Genomic DNA, 10,000 nt, shown 5'->3' with positions numbered 1-10,000 from the left:
CTCAAAAAATCAATTCCTCCATCTATCAACTCGACACAACCTTCCAGACAACTATCCCCTCTTCTTCAATGACACTCAACTGTCCCCCTCTTCTACATTGAACATCCTCGGTCTGTCCTTTACTTATAATCTGAACTGGAAACTTCACATCTCATCTCTAGCTAAAACAGCTTTTATGAAGTTAGGTGTTCTGAGACGTCTCCGCCAGTTTTTCTCACCCCCCCAGCTGCTAACTCTGTACAAGGGCCTTATCCGTCCATGTATGGAGTATGCTTCACATGTCTGAGGGGGGTTCCACTCATACTGCTTTTCTAGACAGGGTGGAATCAAAAGCTTTTCGTCTCATCAACTCCTCTCCTCTAACTGACTGTCTTCAGCTTCTCTCTCACCGCCGCAATGTTGCATATCTAGCTGTCTTCTACCGCTATTTTCATGCTAACTGCTCTTCTGATCTTGCTAACTGCATGCCTCCCCTCCTTCCGTGGCCTCGCTGCACAAGACTTTCTTCTTTCTCTCACCTCTATTCTGTCCACTTCTCTAACGCAAGAGTTAACTAGTATTCTCAATCATTCATCCCTTTCTCTGGTAAACTCTGGAACTCCCTGCCTGCTTCCGTATTTCCACCTTCCTATGACTTGAATTCCTTCAAGAGGGAGGTTTCAAGACACTTATTCATCATTTTTTGACCACTGCTTTGACCCCTGTATGGGACTGGCATTTCAGTGGGCATTTTTTTTATTACATTTTTGTTGCCCTTGGCCAGTGTCCTTCCTACATAAAAAAAAAAAAAAAATAGTAGTAGTAGTAGCAGTAGTAGTAGTAGTAGTAGTAGTAGTAGTAATGCTATTTTTCATATATTTAGTAATTTTTTTTTTCATATTATTATTTATATTTATATTTTTTGTTTTGTTTTGACATTCATACGAATGCTATAAAGGTGAAGCATAGAAATTTATTTGATTAATTAATTAATTTATATATCTATTTATTTTGATTTTTTAAATTAATTAATTTATTTATTTTTATTATTATTATTATTTTTTTTTTATGTCTCTATGATAAGCAAAGCATTATAGAATTTATGAAAGCACATATCCTCTAGAGTCTTGCCCTACAAAAGATTCTGTAAAGTAAAAAATAAAGGGAATAAGTGTCAGTGACGTTTGATGAATAGAGGAAGGCGTGGCAGAAATTACCATAAAACGTATATAAATGAAAATTTATCTTCCTCGTATTTTCCAACTTGCGTTTGCTTCTTGAAAATTTAACTGGGTGGGTCATATAGCAGACATATTGTTCTTTCCTCCATTGTAGTTTGTTTCCAGCAAGCCCCCTAAATAAAGTTTCTGTTTTTTTTTTTTTTTTTTTTTTTTTAAAGAAATGAGGAATTACATTCTAACGCTGATCACTGAGCGGAGCGTAGACGAGCTGCTATCCTCAAGGACGTTACCTCTCTCTCTCTCTCTCTCTCTCTAAATAAGACTTTAAATAAAAAGAATATATATATATATATATATATATATATATATATATATATATATATATATATATATATATATATATATATATATATATATATATATATATATATATATATATATATATATATATATATATTAAAAGACAATGAATATCCTCTGGGGAAGGGGTGACAATCCTTATTTAACCCTTAATTTCAGTTGAATTTTGACAAGTCTACGTTAAAATGTTTCCATTTTTCTGCAGTGATAAAGAAACGTAGAGGGGTAGCTAATATATTTAATTGTTAATTGTATCTTTTTTTCTTTCTTTTTTTCATTTATTCTTTTATTAATTTTTCTTTTCATTGCTTAATTATGCATTATGCCGACACTGCAGGTTACAATTGCAGATATTGCAAGTATTTTTGACACAATACAAGTACATCCAGCTAAACTATTGCTACAGTATAGAGAGAGTATTTCGATTACATACCTTATTCTTCATCTTCTTTTCTTCTTTTTTTTTTTTTAATAAATATAATAATAAATAAATAAGTAAATAGGTATTGTCAAATGAAATCGTCGAGATTACGCAGGGGTTTCGGGCAATACTTGGATGGGTGACTACACAAGCCTCATCTGTCTGAAAAAATAAAAAATAAATAAAAAAAATAAGAATAAGAATAGGGAGAATGAACGAAAATTTTAAGTAATAAAGATAACAGTAAGAATTATTATAACAAGAATAAGAAAAATTACAATAAAGGAATATAAAAAAAAAGAAAGAAAGCATCCCATGTCTTTCTTCCTAATTGTCATAGAAGGGTGAATTCTTTTGTATATTTTCCAACATTTCCAATACAACGATATGAATGGGGGAAGAAAGAATAAGAATAATAGAAAGAAGGCCTCCCAACACCTAGTTCTCCGGTCTTGGCCAATTAGCTAACGGCGGGATCAGCGCAGTTAAGCAGGGGGTCCGGGAAGAACTTGGATGGGTGACCACAAAAGCCTCATCTCTCTGAGAATAGAAAAAAATAGCAATAAGAATGAGGAGAATGAACGAAAAACGAAAATAATAAAATAACAATAACAACTATAATAAAAAAAAGAAGATTAAGAATAAAAAGAACAAAAATAAGGGAAAAAAGTAATAATATATCTCTCTTGCTAATTGTCGTAGAATTATGAATGAAGGGTTAATTTTAGTGCATATTTTCCAACATTTTCAGCACAACAATGCAACAACAATACAGGAAAGAATAAGAATAAGAGAAATAAGCCCTCCCAACACCTTGTTCTCCGCTCTTGACCAATCAGCTGACGGCGGGATCAGCAAGGTTAAGCAGGGGGTCCGGGCAGAACTTGGATGGGTGACCGCACAAGCCTCATCTCTCTAAAAGTAGGATAAATAAGAATAAGATAAGGAAGAATAATAAAAAAAAATGAAAATAATAAAGATAACAATATTAATTATGACAAGAATAAGAAAAAAATAGAATAAAAAGAATGAAAAAAATAAGAATATCACAACTTTCTTGCTAATTGTCTTAGAATTTTAAATGACATGTCAGTTCTGCTGTATATTTTCCAAGATTTGTTATGAATGAGGGAAGAAAGAATAAGAATAAGAATAAGAATAAGAACAAAATGAATTAGACTAACAATAATGATCACATCTTTCATGCGGTGACTGCGTGGGCGATGAGCCTCACTGGACGTTTCTGACCAATCACAAGGCAGGGTTGGAGTCGTCGGGCCCACCCGATTCATATATAAAGGGATTTTGTGGGAAGCGCGGGCAGACTCAGCTGAGTGTTCGTTGTGAGTTGTTGTTACCACAACTATGGCACGTACCAAGCAAACGGCTCGCAAGTCCACTGGTGGCAAGGCGCCCCGCAAGCAGCTTGCTACAAAGGCAGCTCGCAAGTCTGCTCCAGCCACTGGAGGTGTCAAGAAACCCCACCGTTACAGGCCTGGAACCGTTGCTCTCCGTGAGATCCGCCGTTATCAGAAGAGCACTGAGCTGCTTATCAGGAAACTGCCTTTCCAGCGCCTGGTGCGTGAAATTGCTCAGGATTTCAAGACTGACCTCCGCTTCCAGTCCTCTGCTGTCATGGCTCTCCAGGAAGCTTCCGAGGCTTACCTCGTGGGTCTGTTTGAGGATACCAACCTGTGCGCCATCCATGCCAAGCGCGTGACTATCATGCCAAAGGACATCCAACTGGCTCGTCGCATCCGTGGCGAGCGTGCCTAAGAAGTCATCCACGAATGATCTTCATAACAGCAATATCTAGGCCCTTTTTAGGGCCAAACATCTCTTTCATTAAAGAATTTTCATAGACAATCTGTTTGGTTTTGTGGAAGAAAATATTTATTTTCCATCTTTCAGTATCAGGTATCGACTTTCAACTCAATATCCTTCCCCCCTTTTTTTTTTTTTATATTATTATTATTATTCCCTCTTCCATGGCCATATCTCTTTCACTTGGGAGAATTTTTATCTTTCTTTATCTCTATTTTTTTTTTATCTTTTCTTTATCTCCACAGAATAATAATCACGATAATAATAAGCATAATAATAATAATAATAATAATAATAATAATAATGATACAATAATTATTATAATAATAATCATAATAAAAACAACAATATTAATATTATTAATAATGATAATAATAATAATAATAATAATAATAATAATAATAATAATAATAAAAATAATAATAATAATAATATTAATAATAATAACAATAATTATAATAATAATGCATTTGTCTATATCGTATCTTTTTTCCTTTTCAAGTGTGGCTCCAATGGAGCCGGGTATTATTTTATACTGGCAGCAGTATACTGGCCGCCTGTTTACTTGGAGGAGGTATACTTGGTAACAGCCTTGGTGCCTTCAGAAACAGCGTGTTTTGCCAGTTCACCAGGCAGAAGAAGACGGACAGCGGTCTGGATTTCCCGGCTGGTGATGGTGGAGCGCTTGTTATAGTGTGCCAGGCGGGATGCCTCGGCAGCGATGCGCTCGAAAATGTCATTCACGAACGAGTTCATGATTGACATGGCCTTGGAGGACACGCCAGTGTCTGGGTGGACTTGCTTGAGCACCTTGTAGATGTAGATGGAGTAGCTCTCCTTCCTCCTGCGCTTCTTCTTCTTGTCGCCCTTGGCAATGGCCTTCTGTGCCTTGCCAGCTTTCTTGGCAGCCTTTCCTGATGCTTTGGGAGGCATAGTGTCGCCGTACTGCTGTGAGAACGAGTGTGCGTTTTCAAGTTTCAAGTTTCAAGTTTTTATTTAGAAAAAGGGGGGTGTTACAAGAAGGGGCAGTGTGTGTACCAAGACTGGTACACAGGGAAGAAAAAGTGAGGAGAAATAGAAGTACAGTGGGAGAAAAAAAGTTGCCGGGCGGTCAGGCTTGCTACTGTAAAGTAATGAGTGTCACAGGGCAGTACAAGAGCGATTTGTAGGGTGGAAACCGGAGTCCCCGGAGGAAAACCACCCGCACTGCTGTGAGATAGAATAGAGTGGGGGAGGGTTACATATAATATTTACATAACATTTACAAGTACGTTGCAATGACATAAAATATTTACAGAACATGAGTTCTTGGTGGAAACCTGAGTTAGCAGGTGAGTCGTAAAGGGCAACTAGAAGACACACATAAAGTAGATTGTTTGGAGAAGGCGGTGCAAGAAGAGGATGGTAAGAGAGATGCACTAGCTTAAGAGAGGTGAAGTTAGGGGGACGAAGGTAGAAGGGAGGAAACATCGAGAGGAGGAAAAAAGAATGCAGAGGGACACAGTAGAACCGTTAAGGAGTACATAATGCTTAAGAAGAAATAAGACACGAGGGAGCAAAAATTGTCACAATAGCTTGTACAAAATAAACATGAGAGTCAAATGCAGAGGGACACAGTAGAAACGTTAAGGAGTACATAATGCTTAAGAAGAAATAAGACACGAGGGAGCAAAAATCGTCACAATATCACGTACAAAATAAACATGAGAGTCACAGAACACGCGTGGATGTTCACTGTGCACTGTAACGATACACTCGATTATTTCGGGAGTCCTGCGACGGGGGAGAGGGTGGTGGGCAGGTGTCTTGGGCGCGGGTCGATGTCGGAGGTTCTAGGAGTCGCTGTCGGTGGTTCGGGGGGGAGTTCAAAGGGGAGGCCTTCGGCGACGCCTGCGGCGCCGTCAGCCCCAGCCAACCCCTCAGCTGTGCGTTTCCCGAACTCGGTCCCGCTGCCGGGGGCTGAGCAGGCTACCCCGGAGGACGATTACCCCTCGCCAGGACGTCGGCCGGTCCCTCGGCGACTCGGGGCGCGGGGGGGCGAGGGGAAGTTCGCGATGCTGGAACCACCACTGGGTATGCCGTCGGTGTCGCCGGGGGCGTCATCAGGCCTGGCAGATCTCTTAGTGGCTAGCTGCAGTCCACCACTGTCGTCACGGTACCTCTACTCTCAGAAGGAGAAGGACAGATGCTCGCTCTCTCTCAGTCAGCAGTCGGTGATGATAATGGCGTGATCTGCGGACAAATTATCTAGCAGTAAAAGAGTGCTTGGGGGGAGAGTGACTAATTTCTAGTAGTGATACAGGTAGATTGTGAATTTAATAGGGGAATGAGTTACGGAAATATAACATTCACCTGTATCGGGGTTCGGGAGGCGGGTCTTGCACTCGGCGAAGACTCCTGGGGAACCCGGCGTGTTCCCGGGGTAGAGCCTCGTCGTGCTGTGTCCTCAGCGCCTGGAACTGATCCCATTCCTCGGCATCCATCTGTTCCCAAACCCTGGCGGCCATATCGTGAAGGCGGACGTTCAGGGCTGGGAGGGATGCGGCTTCGTGAAGAGCAGCCGAGGTGACAAAGTCGTCCCATCTGGTGCCGAAGGCGAACCTCAGGGCGTTGTTCTGGACCCGCTGAAGCTTGCTGATGGCTGTTTTAGAGAGAGCATGCAAGGGAATAGGTGGATAAGTTAGAATGGGCAAAATCAAAGCCTTTATTAGGTGGAGCTTGAGACCAGTGGTCAGATCCCTGAAGCGGTACAGCCTGGTGAGGGCCGACTTCGCTTTTGCCACTCTCTGGGACACGTGTGAAGTGTACCCAGTTGTGGATATGGAGAGCCCCAGGAGGGTGCCCCTGGGGCTAAACTCAACCTCATCCCCATCCACTAGCAGTGGGGCGGGGGTCTTTGTGGCGAGGGGGACGACCTTAAACTTGGCCAGGTTTGTCCTGATCCTCCACTCCCTCTCGAAGGCATTGATGCGGGCGATCTCTCTGGCAGTGCGGGCGTTCGTCATCAAGCTGGAGCGACCTGGGTGGAAAATAATCTGGGAGACATCGTCAGCATACAGTAAATTGATACCAGCCTCTGAGGCTGGACAATCGCTGGTATAAATGCTGTACAGGGTGGGCGACAGCACACTGCCCTGCGGAACTCCTGTGGCGAGGGGAAAAGCTGGACCGAGGTGGCCCCCTACCCTCACCCTCGCCGTCCTGTCGTCCAGGAAGTCACAGAGAAGGCGCTCAACCGGTGCAGGCAGCCCCAGGTGAAGGAGCTTGTACTTCAGCCCAAGGTGCCAGACACGGTCAAACGCCTTACTCACGTCCCGCAGCACCAAGTTACAGCGGTACCTATTGGCCTGGTGTATGGCGATGGTCTCGGTTGCCAGAGCGATGGCATGGACAGTGCCCCTGCCGCTCCGGAAACCATACTGCGCTGGGTGTAGATGGTTTCCCGTCTCCAGATAGGTGCGCAGCCGAGCGGAGACAACCCTCTCCAGCAGCTTCCCCGGTACCTCCAGCAGGGAGATGGGGCGGTAGTTCTCCGGACGAGTCGGAGTCTTGCCGGCCTTAGGAATCATCCTCATCTCCGCCTGCTTGAATCCGTCCGGGAAATATCCTGCTGAGAGCGCCGCATTGAAGATTGCCCTTAATCTGGCTAGCGCCGAAGCTGGAAGATAAGAGAGTATAGTCTTGTTTATCTTGCTGCCGCCAGGGCTAGTCGGCTTGCCACATTTGATCGCGGCAGCCATCTCCTGAGCGGAAATAAAACAGTCCAGTGGGGAGGTACCTGTGAGACGGGCAGGATCAGCAGAGTCGAACGGGTAGGTTCTGTACACGGCATGTGCCATGTAATCCAGCACATGGTCATTGTCGTCAAAGTCGTCGTCGTAGTCCTCTCTGTACACACGGTCCCAAATGGACGTGAAAAGGTGTTCTTTTTCCTCGTTCGTGAACTTCTTGTCACCTGTAATGTCTATTAGGTACGCGTCTGGTCCTGTCGTTCTACCTGAGAGACACTTGATTTCTCTCCAAAACTTCCTGGGATCACGGTGGTTGGCAGCTAAGCTTGCCAACTTCCTCCCCCAGTGCGTCCTAGCTTCTGTTTGTCGCGAGTCGTGCAGTATAGCTTTAACATGTCTGTACTGCCTGTACTCATCGTAAGTCCAGCCTCTCTGGCTCGCTCTGTCACGTAGCGCCTGGAATTGAATCCGCAGCAGCTGCGTCGTTCGGGAGGGTCTTGGGGCGGACCTAATTTTGTGGGAGGTCAGGGGTATGTGTCTGTCAGCAGTGGTCTTGACTGTGGTCATCCATGTCTCTAGTGCTGCGTCAATGTCCTCCAGGGTGCCGTAGGTCACGTCTGGTAGGTCTGTCATCTGTAGGGCGTCGTCCTCAGAAAACGCGTCCCAGTTTACTCTTTTATAGTTATACCTCCTGACACTAGGGATGAGGAGCGGGGAGGTGGAAATATCGAGGATAGTAGGTATGTGGTCACTAGTCGTCAGAGGTCCAGGCGTGAAGGAGTAATGAAGAAAATTCACCCTGTTAGTTAGAGCTATGTCAGGAGTTGAGGCAGTCCGAAAATCAAAGTAGGTGGGAAAGAAAGGGCCGATATGGAGTGCAGTCTGTCGTCGAAGATAGTCTACTATGTCTCTCCCTACCTGGTTGGAAGTAGTGTATCCTAAATAGGGATGTCGGGCGTTCAAGTCCCCGACAAGGAAAACAGGTGTCTGTCTGCGGAGGAGTCGGAGGAAGTCAGGATGGGGAAGGTAAGGTCTGCGGGGAGGGAGGTAGCTGGTGGCAATAAGGAGGGGTCCGTCTATTGTTTCAATTTCGATAGCTAACGTCTCCGACAAAAAGTCGCCATGGACTTTGTGTCGTGTGTGAGACTTTATAGCAATTGCCACTCCGTCATTTATTTCGTTACTGACGTTCTGTTGGTATATCCTAAATCCAGGGATCTTAAGTCTAGTCTCGTCGCGCAGTCCGTGGCTGTTGATGAGAACAACGTCAGGGTCAAATTGTCTATATGTGTTAGTAAGGTCAAACTTACGTGTGTCCCAATGGAGTACATTGTGCTGGATTACTCGGAGACGGGGCATTATTCGCGTGTTACAGACAGCCTACCGGGGAGTAAGTCCGCCACAATTTGCCGGGGAGCCTTCTTTGCGCGTTCGTGGTCTTCGGTGGAGTAGACGGTCCAGTCCGTGAGGGAGTCTAGGTTCTCCTTCACGTGGTCTAAGACCGCTTCCTCCGCTCCTGAAGGCCCAGTGTGGCAGAGTACCAGTGCCCCATGACGGAGAGCATGGTTGAACTCCCTCCGGGTGTTGGGGGTCTTCCTCTTATCTGTCTTGGCCATGAAGCCAAACCTGATGACCTCGACGTCGTTTTGCTGGTCGTCCTCGTCCTCAGAGTCCTCTGAGGCTGAGGAGGCAGCGGAAGCGGAGTCTTCTGTGGCGCCTTGGGCGGTGGTGGAAGGTGTGGAGACTGGAGGTGCTGTGGGAGCGGCCAGGGAGGTCGCAAGGGAGACAGCCCTGGCGAAGGCATCCGGAGCTTGAAGAGGTGGCGGTGGAGGAAGCTTCACGTTGGGCAGACCATTCTCGGCAAGACTCGCTGAGAGAGTCTGTTGGAAGCACCCTGGAGAGGCCACATTGGAAAGATGTGCGTGAAGCAAGCACATCAATCCGGTCAGCGACTTGGTGGGGTCGATAGGTCCAAGGTTGGGGGGTTGGGGTGTGGCCGGGAGCGAGGCAGACGTCGTCTGAGCGAATGATACGCCTGGCTTGGTGCGAGCCTGGCGCATCGCCTCCTCCTTCTTCTTCAGGGCCTCCTTGCGGGTGGGACACCGCATGGCTCTGGCGCTGTGGTCCCCTCCGCAGTTGAGGCATGATTTTGTTGTGGCAGAACAGTTCCTGAAGGTGTGTTCCCGGCTGCCGCACTCAGAACACCGGACGTAATCCGCTGGGTGGGGGCAGCTCCTGGTGTGGTGTTCTTCCACGGCGTTGCACCTATTACAGGTCAGGAGAGGTGTGTATGTCTCCTGCCGCAACTGGTGCCCTGGCACGTGGATACAAAAAAGGTGCAAGCCTTCTGTCAGAGCCTTCGTGGCCATATCTGCACGCGTGAAGGTTATCTTCATGGTGGGTGAGCGAGGGAACTTGAAAACACCCTCCACGGCGGCCCAATCATGCTGGCTTCCTACTTCGTCGGCGATTTCCTCCGCCGTGTGCTCATATATAAGTTCGTC

The sequence above is a fragment of the Scylla paramamosain genome, chromosome 17, assembly GCF_035594125.1.
Source record: "Scylla paramamosain isolate STU-SP2022 chromosome 17, ASM3559412v1, whole genome shotgun sequence".
Classification (NCBI taxonomy): Eukaryota; Metazoa; Arthropoda; class Malacostraca; order Decapoda; family Portunidae; genus Scylla; species Scylla paramamosain.
This window is presented reverse-complemented; position numbering follows the sequence as displayed.